This window comes from Manis pentadactyla, chromosome 8, assembly GCF_030020395.1.
Source record: "Manis pentadactyla isolate mManPen7 chromosome 8, mManPen7.hap1, whole genome shotgun sequence".
NCBI classification, from domain to species: Eukaryota; Metazoa; Chordata; class Mammalia; order Pholidota; family Manidae; genus Manis; species Manis pentadactyla.
In genome coordinates, this window is record NC_080026.1 from 52,875,596 (window position 1) to 52,892,759 (window position 17,164).

General features: G+C 39.7%; 1 protein-coding gene and 1 long non-coding RNA gene across 2 annotated transcripts in view; one reads left to right on the top strand and one right to left on the bottom strand.

Annotated features, from left to right (window-relative positions):
* LOC118929312 (uncharacterized) overlaps positions 1 to 17,164 on the bottom strand; it is an 82,759-nt gene that overhangs the window by 29,602 nt on the left and 35,993 nt on the right.
* LOC130684553 (uncharacterized) lies at positions 166 to 15,516 on the top strand. Its single transcript, XR_008998855.1, has 2 exons — positions 166 to 288; positions 15,141 to 15,516. It is a non-coding gene; the product is annotated as an uncharacterized LOC130684553 (long non-coding RNA).

Sequence of the window (17,164 nt, forward strand, 5' to 3'; positions counted from 1 at the left end):
AGCATACATTGTTAACAAATCTGTAAAAAAGCAAATGTTTTTACATTCAAAAACTAGTATGCCCACGTACGAAACAAGTGTACTAGAGTTATGCGTGGACATAGAGTCCTGTGGCGGCTTTGTCATCTTTTCACCCCTTTCGCAAGGCATCTCCCATTTGCAGGTGTTTTGTCAGCAGCTATGTGGAGGTTTGGGGTAGGTAATGTATCTCATGATCTTTCCTTTCTCATCTTACCCTCACAGTTCTCTACAGTCTTCAAGGACTAGCAGAAAATGATCACATCCCAGGTAAGTTGTTCATTTATTCAGTTTTGCTTAACAATGTTTATGTGAGGTTTGTAAAATATTTATACATTTATAGGAGATAGTAGAAATGAATATGTTAACATGAGGGAAAATAAAGAGATGTCAGCAAATTGCTGGCCATGTGCCAAATGCAGTCTGCTGCCTTTTTTTTTTAAAGGCCTGCAAACTAAAAATTTTTAGTAGGTTGAGAAAAACCAAAGTAACATTCTGTGATTGAAAATTGTATGAAATTCAAATTTCAACATCTGAAGTTTTATTAGGACACAGCCATGCTCATTCATTTATGGCTATGGCTATTTTTACATTTTGTGAGAGAGTTGGATGGTTGTGACAATGACTGTACAATTTACAAGCCTAAAATATTTATTACCTGGTCTTTTACAAAAATGTTTGCTGACCTCTGATAGAGAGCAGCAAATCAGTGGTAGGGCAAAGATATCATGTAGGTTAGTGCAGATCTCATGAGAATTGCGTTATGAGAAAATAATCTTGTGATCTTGTGAGAAATGATATTGTGAAAAAATAATAGCGTTGTGAAACTGGGGCATAAACATCTTTTGATAGGCTTCATTAGGTGACATTGTTAATCTTCCAACAACAATCCTGCAATTATATAAGGAAGAGGTAGGAATAAAGTGATTATTGGCCATTTCAGAGGAAAAGTTTAAAGAAAGTATGTGACTAAATATGTGAGTGAACTGTGCTAGCATTGTTCAAAGAAGAGACACGTGTGGGTAAACCAGGGTGATACAGGGTGGTTAGTCAGATGAGGCAGGCTTGGTGAAAGCCCTAGGGATCAGGCAGAATCTAAATCTGTGTTGTCTGGTGAGGGATTCCACTGTTCTTAAATTGTAGTTAAGATACCTATAACATGAAATTCACACTTTAACCAGAAGTGTAATTACTGGGTTAAACATAAGTTCTATTTTTACTTTTTTGATGAACCAACATACTTTTCCTACAGTGCATGAGTGTTTCCTTTTCTCCACATCCTCACCGATACTTAATTCTTGTCCTTTTGATATTAGCCATTCTGACTGATGTGAAGTGAAATCTCATTGTGTTTTTGATTTGCCCTTCTCTGATGTTTAGTGATGTTGAACATCTTTTCATGTGCCTGTTGGACATCTGTGTGTCTTTGGAAAACTTCTATTCAGTTTATCTGCCAATCTTTAAATTGGATTATTTGATATCTTTGCTACTGTCTTCTATGTCTATATATTTTGGATATTAACCTCTTAACAGATATCTCATTTGCAATTATATTTTTCTATTCAGTAGGTTGCTTTTGTGCTCTGTTGCCAGTTTCCTCTGCTCTGTAGAAGTTTCTAAGTTTGATATAGTCCCACTTATTTATTTTTGCTTTTGTTTCCCTTACCTGGGGAGGCATATCCAGAAAAAAATTTCTAATGTCGATGTTCCAGAGTTTACTGCCTGTGTTTTCTTATTTTTTTAAACTTATTTTGGTATCATTAATATACAATCACATGAGCAACATGGTTAATAGATTCCCCCTATTATCAAGTCCCCACCACATACCCAATTACAGTCACTGTCCATCAGCATAGTAAGATGCTATAGAGTCATTACTTGTCTTCTCTGTGCTATATTGCCTTCCCTGTGTCCCCCCTACATTATGTGTGTTGATGATAATGCCCCTTATTCCCCTCCTCCTTCCTTCCCACCCACCTCCACAGTCCCTTTCCCTTTGGCAACTGTTAGTCCATTCTTGGGTTCTATGAGTCTGCTGCTGTTTTGTTCCTTCAGTTTTTGCTTTGTTCTTATGCTCCACAGATGAGTGAAATCATTTGACATGTGTTTCTCCGCCTGGCTTATTTCACTCAGCATAATATACTCTAGCTCCATCCATGTTGTTGCAAATGGTAGGACTTGTTAATTTCTTACAACTGAATAGTATTCCATTGTGCATATGTACCGCATCTTCTTTATCCGTTCATCTACTGATGGACACTTAGGTTGCTTCCATATCTTGGCTATTGTAAATAGTGCTGTGATAAACATAGGGGTGCATAAGTCTTTTTGAATCTGAGAAGTTGTTTTCTTTGGGTAAATTCCTAGGAGTGGAATTCCTGGGTCAAATGGTATTTTTATTTTTAGTTTTATGAAGAACCTCCATACTGCTTTCCACAATGTTTGAACTAATTTACATTACCACCAGCAGTATAGGAGGGTTCCCCTTTCTCCACATCCTCACCAACATTTGTTGTTGTTTGTCTTTTGGATGGTGGCGATCCTTACTGGTGTGAGGTGATATCTCATTGTGGTTTTAATTTGAGTTTCTCTGAAGATGAGTGATGTGGAGCATCTTTTCATGTGTCTGTTGGGCATCTGAATTTCTTCTTTGGAGAATTATCTCTTCATATCCTCCACCCATTTGTTAATCAGGTTATTTGCTTTTTGGGTGTTGAGGCTTGTGAGTTCTTTATGTATTTTAGAAGTTAACCCCTTGTCTGATATGTCATTTACAAATATATTCTCCCATACTGTGGGATGGCTTTTGATCTGTTGATGCTGTCATTTGCTATACAGAAGCTTTTCAGTTCGATGTAGTCCCATTTGTTCATTTTTGCTTTTGTTTCCCTTGCTTGAGGAGATGCATTCAGGAAGAAGTTGCTCATGCTTATATTCAGGAGATTTTCCTCCAGGTTGTCTTCTAAGAGTTTTATGGTTTAATGACTTACATTCAGGTCTTTGATCCATTTCAAGTTTACTTTTGTGTATGGGGTTAAACAGTAATCCAGTTTCATTCTCTTACATGTAGCTGTCCAGTTTTGCCAACACTAGTTGTTGAAGAGGCTGTCATTTCCCCTTTGTATGTCCATGGCTCCTTTATTGTGTTTTAATTGACCATATATGGTTGGGTTTATATCACGGCTCTCTAGTCTGCTCCATTGGTCTATGGTTCTGTTATTGTGCCAGTATCAAGTTGTCTTGATTACTGTGGCTTTGTAGTAGAGTTTGAATTCAGGGAGCATAATCCCCCCAGCTTCATTCTTTGCCAGGAGCCATGCTACTCAAGCTGTGTAATGAAGTTCAAGCTGGAAGAAGACCCCCACAAAGCAGGGGCTTTCACAGCTGGCTCCCCCTATTACCCACCTTGATTTTGCTTTTTCTATTATACTATTGGCTTTGCTTTTACCTGCATTTTTTGCTAAGGGTTAACTAACCTTTGCTGAGCAGTGTGGAAAGGATAAGAACATAAGTTTCTCAGGAGCTTTTCAGGACAGTGCTCCTGAAGAAAGGAACACGCAGGGGCCAAATGGCAATCTTGGCATAGAATATTGAAACCTACTGTTAGTTAGTCAAACATTGACCACCCCATTTCCACTGAGATTACCCCCCCTTTTTATTACAATGCTAGTGAAACTAGTGATGGAAAGTTTTCTAGAAATAGAGTTATGAGAGAATGTTGAATGGAATAACCCTGCCTGACACTTAATCATCTCATGTTTTCTTCCCTCTGCTACTTCTATAGTTTTTTTCTTCTTTCCTAATTACAGCCATTTACTAAACTTTGCACCTTATATGTGAGATTACCAAATACCATAATTTTCCAGGAAGTAAAGATACTTCAAAACAAGTGCTGGGCATAGAAGCCACGGAGCATAAATCTGCAAGGAAGTGAAAAACTAACCTTTTCAAAGAATATTACTTCTCTCGCACTTACCAGCTTTACATCTCCCTGTGTGGCCCCGTAAGATGGCTGGTTAGCCAGAGATGGGTAAGATTCCTCAAGGGAGAAACAACCTAAGACAGGCACAGTCGTAGGGGGGCCATCAGGTGAGAAAATGGGGGTCAACAGAGGTGAGGCTTAGAACCTCAACCCCCAGTTTTGAGAGAAATTGTCTACACTCATGGATGTTTTGTTGCCCTTGTTCAGCTTAGATTAATACCTGGTCTGTAGGCACAAACCTGATCATCTACACTTGCCTTCTTACAGCACTAAATCATGCTTTCTATCTATATCTTGCATCTACCTACTACTTCAGCGTTTTATTAGAAATGTAAAGGAGAAAATGTGAAATTTATAATAAAGTATAAAAATCAAATGAATAATCATACATCATATTTGACTTGATTGTTTATAGTTTAAGGTTTGTAGTTAAAATAGAAACAGTTTCTGTGATATGAATGCCCTTGCATTGTTCACCATATAAGAACTTGTTTAGTCTCTGCAGTAGTGGAGTCATGGAGACCTGTGTAGCATATGTCAGGGAGATTTTGGTATCCACACAGAAGAAAGAGAAATGTAGATAAGGGGAAATTTAGTTTGCTGCCTACTGTGCCCTATAAAGGAGTATAAGGTGAAAATATGAGTTTATGATTTTAGATTGCTTATAAATTTATTAAAGCTTCTAAGAATATTTTTGTGGGAAAGAATCCTAGCTAACTGTGGCAGTAGGTGACCTGTATTTCACCCTGAGCTGATAGACTAACATACTGCACGCTCCTACGGTCACATGCACTACTTAGAAACTGCGTTGCATAGAAATGTAAAACACAATAGAGTCCATGTTGATAGGAAAAGTTTTGGTCAAGGAACAGAAAAACAATCACCTGTCTAACACTTGGCCAACCATGAATAGATTAGAAAGAAAAAGAAAGGAAAAAGCTTGCCTATACTTATTAATCAACTGCCTATACTAATTAATCATGAGAATAATAAAAAATAATCATATCCTTGTGCAAAAGGGTATAAATAAAGCTGTCACTGGCACTTTGTCGAGAGACCACCTCCATCTCACTCTGTGTCCTGTCTCTCCGTGCGCTGACTCCGTCTCATCCTTTTGGGCTTCACACCCCCCCATTGGAGCTGGACTCCATCAATTCTTCCTTCTCAGGATTGCTTTGACTACTCGAGATCTTTCATGGATCCGTATGAATTTTAGAATGATTTGCTCAAGTTCATTGAAGAATTCCATTGGTATTTTGATAGGAACTGTATTGAATCTGTAGATTGCTTTAGGCAGGATGTACATTTTGACAATATTAATTCTTCCTATCCATGAGCTTGGGATGTGTTTCCATTGATTGGTATCTTCTTTAATTTCCCTCATGAGTGACTTGTAGTTTTCAGAATATAGGTCTTTCACTTCCTTGGTTGGTTTATTCCTAGGTATTTTATTCATTTTGATGCAATTGTGAATGGAATTGTTTTCCTGATTTCACTTTCTGCTAGTTCATCGTTAGTGTATAGGAATGCAACAGATTTCTGTGTATTAATTTTGTATTGCACAACTTTGCTGAATTCAGATATTAGATCTAGTAGTTTTGGAGTGGATTCTTTAGGGATTTTTTAATGTACAATATCATGTCATCTGCAAACAGGGACAGTTTGACTTCTTCCTTGTCATTCTGGATGCCTTTTATTTCTTTGTATTGTCTGATTGCCATGGCTAGGACCTCCAGTACTATGTGGAATGGAAGTTGGGAGAGTGGGCATCCTTGTCTTGTTCCCAATCTTAAAGGAAAAGCTTCCAGCTTCTCGCTTTTAAGTATGATGTTGGTTGTGGGTTTGTCATATATGGCCTTTATTGTGTTGAGGTACTTGCTCTCTATACCCATTTGTTGAGAGTTTGTATCATGAGCGGATGTTGAATTTTGTCAAATGCTTTTTCAGCATCTATGGAGATGATCATGTGGTTTTTGTCCTTTGTTTTGTTGATGCAGTGGATGATGTTGATAGATTTTCAAATATTGTACCATCCTTGAATTCCTGGAATTGAACATCCTACTCGATCATGATGGATGATCATTTTGATGTATTTTTGAATTTGCTTTGCTAATATTTTGTTGAGTATTTTTGCATCTATGTTCATCAGGGATATTGGTCTGTAATTTTCTGTTTTTGTGGTGTTTTTGCCTGGTCTTGGTATTAGAGTGATCCTCACCTCATAGAATGAGTTTGGAAGTATTCCCTATTCTTGTACTATTTTTAAAACTTTAAGGAGTATGGGTATTATGTCTTCTCTAAATGTTTGATAAAATTCCACAGTGAAACCATGTAGTCCAGGTATTTTGTTCTTAGGTAGTGTTTTGATTACCAATTCAATTTCTTTGCTGTTAATTGGTCTTTTCAGACTTTCTGTTTCTGGGTCAGCCTTGGAAGGTTGTATTTTTCTAGAAAGCATTCCATTTCTTCTAGGTTAAGCAGTTTGTTAGCATATAATTTTTCGTAGTATTCTCTCATAATTCTTTGCAATTCTGTGGTGTCCATAGTGATTTTTCCTTTCTCATTGCTGATTCTGTTTATGTGTATAAACTCAATTTCTTCTTAAGTCTGCTAGGAGTTTATCTATTTTGTTTATTTTCTTGAAGAACCTGCTCCTGCTTTCATTGATTCTTCCTATAGTTTTATTCTTCTCAATTGTATTTATTTCTGCTATAATCTTTATTATGTCCCTCCTTCTGCTGACTTTGGACCTCATTTGTTCTTCTTTTTCTAGTTCATTAATTGTGAGTTTAGACTGTTCATTTGGGTTTGTTCTTCTTTCCTGAGGTAGGTCTGTATTGCAATATACTTCCCCCTTAGCATGGTCTTTGCTGCAACCCACAGATTTTGTGGTGTGGAATAATTGTTGTCATTTGTCTCCATATATTGCTTGGTTTCTGTTTTTATTTGGCCATTGATCCATTGATTATTTAAGAGCATGTTATTAAGCCTCCATGTGTTTGTGGGCTTTTTCATCTTCCTTGTGTTTTTTATTTCTAGTTTCATACCTTTGTGGTCTACAAAGTTAGTGGTACAATTTCAATATTTTTGAATTACTGATGCTCTTTTTGTGGCCTCGTGTATAATCTATTCTTAAACACATTCTATGTGCACTTGAGATGAATGTGTATCCCACTGCTCTTGGGTAAAGTGTTCTGTAGATGTCCATTAAGTCCCTCTGTTCTAATACGTTGTTCAGTGCCTCTGTCTCCTTACTTATTTTTCTGACTGGTTGATCTGTCCTTTGGAGTGAGTGGTGTGTTGAAGTCTCCTAAAATGAATGCATTGCATTCTATTTCCCACTTTAATTCTGTTAGTATTTGTTTCACATATGTAGGTGATCCTGTGTTGGGTGCATACACAGTTATAATGGTTATATCCTCTTGTTGGACTGCCCTCTTTATCATTATGTAATGTCCTTCTTTATCTCTTGTGACTTTCTTTGAAGTCTACTTTGTCTTCTACAAGTACTGCCATGCTTGCTTTTTTTCTCCCTATTAATTGCATGAAATATCTTTTTCCATCCCATCACTTTTACTCTGTGTATGTCTTTGTGTTTGAAGTAAGTCTCTTGTAGGCTGCCTATGTGAGAGCAATTTGGAGCATCTTTTTGTGTGTCTGTTAGCCATCTAAATTTCTTCTTTGGAGAAGTGTCTGTTCACATCCTCTGCCCGTTTTTTAATTGGATTATTGGTTTTTTGTTTGTTGAGGTGCGTGAGCTCTTTATATATTTTGGATGTCATCCTTTTACTTTCAGTCTGTGTATGTCTTTGGGTTTGAAGTGAGTCTCTTGTAGGCAGCATATAGATGGGTCTTGTTTTTTTATCCATTCAGTGACTCTATGTCTTTTGATTGGTGCATTCAGACCATTTACATTTAGGGTGATTATCGATAAGTATGTACTTAGTGCCATTGCAGGCTTTATATTTGTGGTTACCAAAGGTTCAATGGTAACTTCCTTACTATCTAGCAGTCTAAATTAGCTCACTTAGTATGCTATTACAAACAATCTAAAGGTTCTTTTTTCATTTTCCTCCTTTTTCTTCCTCCTCCATTCTTTATATATTAGGTATCATATTTTGTACTCTTTGTCTATCCTTTGATTAACTTTGGAGGTACTTAATTTGATTTTGCATCTGCTTAGTAATTAATTGTTTTACTTTGCTGTGGTTTTATATCCCCTGGTGACAGCTATTTAGCCTTAGGAATACTTCCATCTAAAGCTGTCCCTCCAAAATGCACTGTAGAGATGGTTTGTGAGAGGTAAATTCTCTCAGCTTTTGCTTATATGAAAATTGTTTAATCCTTCCTTCAAATTTAAATGATAACCTTGCCAGGTAGAGCATTCTTTGTTTGAGGCCCTTCTGTTTCATTGCACTAAATATATCATGCTATTCCCTTCTGGCCTGTAAGGTTTCTATTAAGAAGTCTGATGATAGCCTGATGGGTTTTCCTTTGTATGTGATCTTTTTTCTCTGTCTAGCTGCTTTTAATAGTCTGTCCTTATCCTGATCTTTGCCATTTTAATTAGTATACATCCTGGTGTTGTCTTTCTTGGTCTCTTGGGTTGGGAGATATGTGCAACTTCATGGCTTGAGAAACTATTTCTTTCTCCAGACTGGGGAAGTTTTCAGCAATTACCTCCTCAATGACACTTTCTATCCCTTTTTCTCTCTCTTATTCTTCTGGTACCCCTATAATCCAAATTTTGTTCTGTTTGAATTGGTCACACAATTCTCTCAATATTCTTTCATTCTTAGAGATCCTTTTTTCTCTCTGTGCCTCATCTTCTTTGTATTGCTCTTCTCTAATTTCTATTTCATCTCCCATCTCTTCTACTACATCTAATCTGCTTTTAAATCCCTCCATTGTATGTTTCATTTCTGATATTAAATTTCTTAATGATTGAATCTCTGTCCTAAATTCGTTCCTGAGTTCTTGAATATTTTTCTGTACCTCCATGAACATGTTTATGATTTTTATTTTGAACTCACTTTCAGGAATATTGGTGAGTTCAGTTTCATTTGGGCCTTTTTCTGGTGTTTTTGAGATTTTGGTCTGAACCAGATTCCTTTGATGTTTCATATTTGTATTTGGCACCCTCTAGTGCCCAGAAGCTCTAGTCTCTGGAGCTGCTCAGTCCCTGGAGTGACATCGGCATCACAGGGGAGCAGTGCTTGTGCCCCGATTCATGAGGTCTGCTTATTCTCCAGGTGTATGCAGTCTGGTGCAGCCTTCTTTCCTGTTGCTCTTTCAGAATCAGTTGTACTAACTATATTTTTATAATATATGTGGTTTTTGGAGGAGTTCGCTGTCTCACATCTCATGGCGCCATCTTGAATCTTCACTCCAGATGTTAGTAATTTGTATCTTCTTTATATTATCTTTGTCTGTCTCAGCACAGGTTTATTTTTTATAAGAGCCAGAGTTTTGTTTCATTGTTTTTCTCTATTGTTTTCCTGTTGTCAATCTCACTGAATTTTGCTCTTTACAGTGTTTCTCATTCTGTCTGGTCCCAGTTAGCTGACTTACTTTGTTACTTTTCTTGGGTGATAATTTAAGTTGTTAGCTTGAGACCTTCCTTCTTTTCTAATGTAAACATTTAGTGCCCTACCTTTCTGAGGTTCAAGTTTTCTCATTTGCAAATGATGACACCTTGCAGGGAACACAGAGGGACCAGCCAAGGACCAGCTCTGTGGCTGCTCAGCTTGGTCCTGGGGTTGGTTATTTCAATTCTCAATTTTTCATCAGAAAATGAAGGTGATGTATACTCATTGGAATGGATTTCTGGGAAGACTAAGGTTTCTTGTCTCACAGGATGGTTCCCTCGTATAGCAGATCTTCAACAAACTTTTCAGCTCCAACTGTTGATTTTGTGATTCACTTTAAGATAACACTTATTTTTCATAATTACAAAATAATTACATTTTTATGGGAGAAAAATTGGAAACTCTAAGAACTTGTAGTGAAAATAATGTATTTAAAAACCTTGCTGCTTCCCCTACTCTCTGACCACCATGCACATTGGGGGATTTGCCCCCAAGCCTTTTTTGACATGAACATTTTTGTATTAAAGTGCATGTGTGTTTTGACCACTTTCTCTTTTCGTAGCAGTATCTCAAGCATATCTGTGTTATTAAATATTTTTCTAAAATTTAATTTTAACATACATGGATATGCCATAATTTCCCAGGTAGTTTACATTTAAATTTGTTTTTAATTTTTGCAGTTGTAAGTTTAATCTTATGAACAAATCTATACATAAATGTTTCAGTGTGTCTCTGTTTCCTTAAGACATACTCCTACACAAGGACATTTTTACATCAAAGTGAGACAGAGACCATGGGCTTAGACAGAGTAGGGTGAGGTCCTCCAGAAAAAGCAAGGCAAGATATTTACAGTCAAAGCAATGTAACAATGTAAAGTCCCTATTGAAACTCTGTGTTCAGCATTTTGCAAAGTCAAGGTCACCCTAATTATCTAGGGTAGAGATCCTAGATTAGGAATATTAGACATCTTCAGTGAGATCAGTTAAAGGTCAAAAGGCCAGAAGCAACTTGGCCTGGAATGTTTGAGTGTTCCACAAGGGTATTTTAGCATAACCCGTGACTTCATTGTAAACAGCCTAACAGACAACAACCCAGCTTACCTTGAGGGCAGGGCAGGTGGTACAATTCCACACCCTAAGCCCTCAATTCCCCAAATCCTCAACTGCCTATAAATCCCCTAGAAAACGCACCACCCCAGGCTCTCGTATCCCCTTCTGGCTTGAGCCAGGAGCTCTTTCCTCTCTATATCTAAATAAAAGTCTCTGCCCTGGCTCTCCTACCTTGGGTATTTGCTAAGTTCATTCTTCAACTCTGCAAACAAGAACCCCAGCATCATCTTTGGGGGCTCATCCAGGATAACTTCAGAGGTATCAGCATCCAAGCATGCCTTTTCTTTTGCTGTCCTTATAGAAGGAAGCCATCTATGGCACACAACATTGGGCGCCCATCAGCCGCTTACCTGGGACTAGCCTGGCTGCCGTTCTCAAAGTCTGGAGCAACAGGTTCCCCAGCATCTCCCTCAGTGGATCCCCCATCTCTGTTAGGAGCCAGGAATGTCTCCTGAGTGTGAAGACAAAGTCTGGTGTGCTAAGACCCCCACCCCTTAAGATCCAATCACCACTGACCAGATGGTCGCCCACCCCTTAAGATCCAATCACCAACACAGAACACACCCTACCCCTACTCCTTAAAAACGCTCTTCCTCACCCATGAACTGCTGCTCCCTCTCTCTGGGGGCAGCCATTTTCTCTTTCAGATAATAAAACCTCTTGTGTGGGCCCATGTCTCCTGAGTCGTTCTGGAGTAAGGAGGGTCATGGTGAGATACCCTTTCAGAGTGGAGACCAGGATTCCCTTCCAGAGGCATCTCCTTGGATGCAAGGGACTGAGGAAATCCATGGGCACCTGCAAGAGTCTAGGCTGAGGCTACACTTCAGTGGCTTCTCAAAGGCCCATGTGTCTGGAATCAGACCCTGACAGCCCGACTGGGTATCTGTGAGAAGTGTCTCTCTCTGTCTCTGACTTCCAGCCTGCTTCTTCAGGCTGCCCTGGCCTCTGGGTGAGGCAGGGGGCGTTCCTAACTCTCTCCTAGCTTCATCAATTTCACAGAACCTGATACTTACCACCGTGAGGTAGGAGATTATGCTCCCCTCTTCTTTCTGACTTAATGTTGCACTATTTATCTCATGAAATGTGTCTGTGCACCCATTAGCCACTTAAAAAATGATTACTGTCAGCTACCAGTCTTAAGTATCGGGTGAAAGATTTCCTAGTGCCTGCAGCTCCTTGATCCCCCACCTCCAGACGGTTGGGGAGTGGCTGAGCCAATTTCCTACTTTCCTATCCTAATCTGTTTACTCCAAGGGCACACCCAACTAGTAGACAGTAGTTCTTGAATTTCGGCTCTGGCTGATTGATCCGATGGTGCTGAGTGAACTTCTGGTTAGGCTGCTGCCTATGCAGAGTTGCAGATGACCCCTGATCTCTTGTCTCAGAGATCAGATTTCTTACAGTGAGTGACTAGCAGGATAATTACCAGGCAGTGGCAGAAACTGGTGTTTAAGAGTATAGATCCCCTCCATAAATGTTTATGGCAGCCTCTGAATTTTATCTCTGGTCTTGGAAAAAGTTCCCCTGCTCCTCTTAGGCCTGCACCACTTTCTCCTTTGTAATGTAAATGAGTCTGTAAGTACTCAAGCTGAAACCTTGAGCCAACATGTAAATGGCTCTATTCCATTGACCTCCCTATCTTAGAGGCAGTCATCCTGGGGCTAAGCATTTCCTTTTCTGCAGCCCCAGGGAAGTGAAACAGGCCTGTGGCTCTGACCAACGCTCTGGCAGCAAGAGGTCACACAGTCCCTGCACTTATCGGACAGGCAGGGGGCTCTCAAGGAATGATCCAGAGTGTACTATGCTAAAACCCATGCAGAGAAACTAGGGTCTGGATCAGGACTCCCGAAAGGCATAAAGTAAGAGCATACTGGTGAGGTCCCCACTAGATCCAGGGCTCTGAAGCAACTCTTGCTTAGTGGGAAGGCAAGAGGGAAATCAAGGCAAGGTACAGGCCATGCTAGTAAGGAGTGGTTTAATCCAGTAGGCCTGGCAGAGGAAGTGATTGATCACTGTCACCCAGGCTCCAATGCGAGGGGATACCCTCACACAGAGAAAAGGCCTACCAGGTGTTGCACAACTATCTTTCTCTCCTCCAGGTGAGAGCTTCCTCTTCAGGTTTAAAGCTAGACATGCCTCTCGCTTGCATTCTAAAGAATTGGGAGCAATTTTTATCCCCAGACCCTGAAAATGAAGAAGTGTCTTATCTTCTGCATACAAGCCTGGCCTCAATACAAACTCTCTAATGGAGAGGCTTGGCCCCTGAGAGAAGTATACAATATAATAAGGTTATGCAGCAAAATTTATTTTAATGCAAGGAAAGAAAATAGTACAAAGTCCTGTGAACTACTACAATATGGGACTAGTTTTCTAAATTTTTTTGGTGAAAATCTATTCTACTTATTGAGTTCATTATCTTCAAAAATTGGGAGGTTTTTAAACTAGACTCCCTGAAACAGAAGAAATTTATCTTCTGCAATACAGCCTGGCTTTAAATGACTGGCACTAGAATTGTGTTTGCATTTCATTTCCAGCCCCCTGGACACACACAGTCCCTATCAGTTCAGAGCCTTCATCTGCCCTGTTAGTCTGGGGCCATCTAAACCTTAACCCAGTAAACTGCTCACCCTTAGAGTGTATTCTTGAAAACTGAGATACTTTTAGTCAAATAAGCTAAAAGGAAAGAAAGCAATTGGATATTAGTAACTCAAATCTTTGTATCGGTTTATCTGTGTATATGTTCTTTTATGAAAAGTATTGTTAACTGTAGTCATTACATCTCAATCTGTATGTTTGTGTGTCTAAGTGTGTAAATGAAAAATATTTTTCTACCACTGAATGGTATTAATAAAACTGATTTAAAGGCAAACACTTGTGAAAATTGGGCATTCTAAAACTTCCAGAAAATTCTAATAAAAGATATTAAGCATTAATGCTAATTTAAGTTGAACTGAAATGGACATGTCCTTATGATTATCAGCTGTTAAATTTACCTAAAGTCATTAAGAATAAAATGATTAGAGGCTTGACTTTGTCTACTGTTCAGTAAAGGTTTTGTAAGTAATCTAGCATAGTTGTTAGGAATGAATAAACTAAGTGTAACAAGTGGACACCTTAATAATTGTGTGTTACAGTGTGTATACCTACCTACAGCCTGAGAATTTTTGTAGTAACCTAAAGTCTTAAAGTTTTGCTAAGTTTAGACATATTTTGTGCTTAGTGAGATTATGCTGTAAAGCACACAGTTCCAGAAATTATAAAATGTGTTCATAAATTTGTCAATCTAAAGAATGCTAGTGTAACAGTTTACAATAGCCTACTTCTCAGTGTTCACTGAAAATTAAGGTTCCTAATGGTATTACATTCTAATTAAAACTACTTAAAATAATAAAGAAAACATTTCTGCATGCTAAGAATGTGTCTTTTGATTTAAAGAAAAGTAACTTTGTTCTGAAGTACAGCTGTTTATTTAAGGAGGGAGAACTGTGAGTGTAAAAGAAGTAGAAAGTTTGTGGAAGAATTGATATGGTCATGCTATGTAAAATTAAAGCAAATGAGTCTCCATATCAAGTACACAGCAAATTAGAATTTTGTTTTCAGTTAAAAAGGACAGAGTTTTCTTAAACTGTTAGTCTGCCTTTAATGTTGAAACATTGCAAAAGGTTTTCTAATTGTTTTATCAAAGCAGTTTCTGATGCTTAAAGTCTCAATGAGTTGTCTGAGTATTTAAGAAAATGAGATCTTAATATTAAAAGGGCTAAAAGCTAAACTTTACTAACAACTGTGTAACCTTCTGTATTTGCCTTTGATGTATTTTGTTGTCATTCTGGTTAAATGGATAAGTTGCTTCATGGTGACCTATAATCCTATTTAAGCAAGTGCCAAAGAAACTTTCTTCTGACAATTTTCCAAAATCAAATTCAAAAAGGTGCTTTTACCTCTAGTTAACTCTGATATTTTCCAGAGGGTCCCTGGAACATGTTAGAGGAATTTTTTCTCATTGGGGAAAGTATTTGGCTAATTTGGCTTATTTATCAGATATGTAATTACCTGCTTAATTACCTAAGAAGCACTGTCAAAAAGAATGATGCTAAACTGTTACTGAATGTTTTTTTGTTACAGAAATATCAGAATTTCCTTATGTCACTGTCTGACAGTAAGCTCTCATCAGATCTTTCACCATTGTCATTTGTAAGTCTTTTATTATTTACAGTCACTGTTTTATTACTCTTAAGCTAGTAAAGAACTAGATTTCAGCAGAACAGGTATTAGTTACCTAAGATTAAGTAAGCTAAAGAAGATGATTTTGTGGCTTTTTGTTTCAAATGTTGCTGATAAAGTGTTTTAAGCTTTCTCTTTTAAGCTGACAACAGTTTAGTAAGTGACAATATCTTCATAAGCAGAATTGAAATATTTATCTTTCTCTCTACCTGATCCCTCCAGAATTTAAAATTTCTCAGTGACTGCAAGACCAGAGGTACTGGAGGAAGGGACGTGTCTCACTGGATGAACCTACTCAACCCAAATAAGGAAGAGAATGGCGAATGTCACTCAAATGATTCAACGAAAGGTCCGTGGCCACAGGTCCCGCCTAGAACACGCATCGCAGTACTCTCTCCTCAGCAACCCAGCATGACCAATAATCAGTGATCATGACACCCACACTGGCCAATTAGTTCTGACCATGATACCCTCAGAGCTCTCCCAGCACCCTTGATAAGCCTGTCGCCCCTCATGCTGGAGGTGACTTCCCTGGCCCATGGATACACGGACTGGTGAACCTTGCCTGGAACTGCGCTAATAAACTTTTTTTTGGCTCCTTTGTTGCTACTTGCCTGGTCTGGTTTTGGTCACCCTACATTTGGTGCCAAAACCTGGGAGGATGTTGTGGGGCCCCAGCAGGCTCCCTCCTCCTCTCCCGACCCAGGACTTCTCTCCAGAACAGGACCTGATCCCAGGGCCTCAGACAACTTGGTGAGTCCCTCGTCTTCCCTGCTCCCTCCTCCTACCCTCCACAGGGCGTCTGGTCTGAAATTGTGGCCACATCTGGGCACCCTTCTGGCCTGTGCCTATTTGGCTCCAGTATAGCAGAGACATCCCTATCTCTGGATAGCCAAACTTGTTTTTCCCATCCCTAATGAGACTGGATCTGGGACACTAGACCTACTTATTTAGGAACCCAGGGATGGAGTGTTAGGCTGGAGAAAGGAAAAACAAGGACATGCAAACAGAACAGAGAGATGCCATAGGGGAGAACAGACAGACCCCAAAGTCCATGCCGTATATGGAAAGGGGACAGCTCTCCCTGAATTCCATCCTGATGTGCCAACTGGGACCCGGATGTCAGCCTCCTCCCTCTTGGAAGGAAAAAAGTTTATAGTTGACTATTATGTCACCTTTAGCCAATCATACCTCTCAACACCCCCCTAAGATAGTTTGCCCACTCCTCCCCCTCCTAATCCCTTATAAGCTCCCCACCTCCCTAATTGGGGGTGACTTCTCCGGCTTGTAGTACCTAGGCCGCGAGAACATCACCCGGGGGTATTTAAATAAAGTACCTGGCCCTTTGTTGCCTCTCTTTGCCTGCTTATTCCGGCTAGAATTTATCTTACATGGAGGAAATAGTCATGGGAAGCCAGCACATGAGGCACAGACCCCACTGAGGTGTCTTATTTCCCATCTCTCTACTCTGGGCTTATCCGAGGATATCCATAAATGGTAGCTGATCTTCCTTTGTTCCTGGGCCTGGGCCCAATATCCTCTGGATAACTAGTCTTGCTGGCCCCCTGAGGGAACTTTTGATTTTGGCTTCCTCACCGATCTCAGCAACTATTGTCACCAGACTGGGAAATGGTCCAAGGTTCCCTATGTCCAGGCCTTTTGGCATTGCGCTCCCACCCAGACCTCTGTGTCAAGTGTTCCTTGGCCCAGGTCTTCCTGGCCAAGTCTCCCAATAGGAGCTACCAATCTCTCACTGCACTGAAATCTTCCTTTACAGATCCCCCCGAAGACCTTGGCCTCTCTTCTCCAGCCCCTACACCTCCTTCTCCTTCTTTCCTGTCTCCTTCTGCTCAACCATCTGCCCCTTCCCAAACCCTCCTTATTTGCCCTCCAGTGCCCAGGCCTCTTCCATTTAGGCCTCTTCTGTGCCTACCCCTGTGTCATCTCCTGTATCACCCCTCCCCTATCCAGCTCCCCCCCACAAACTGCTATCTTTAATTTCTCCTTTGTCTTTGACTTCAGTACCCCAAGTTCAGTCAATTCCCTTCTCCCTGGGACCTGCCTCTGTTTCTGCCACGGGGATACAATCATCCACCTCTGGTCCTACTGATGTCACATCTAACTCCTCTATTTCCAGCCTTACTCTCGCCACCCACAAGTTATACACCCCTCTTCCGTCATCGCCGCCATCTTGTCCTCCTACATCACTTCCTACCTGCACCACACAGCCATCTTATATCCCCATG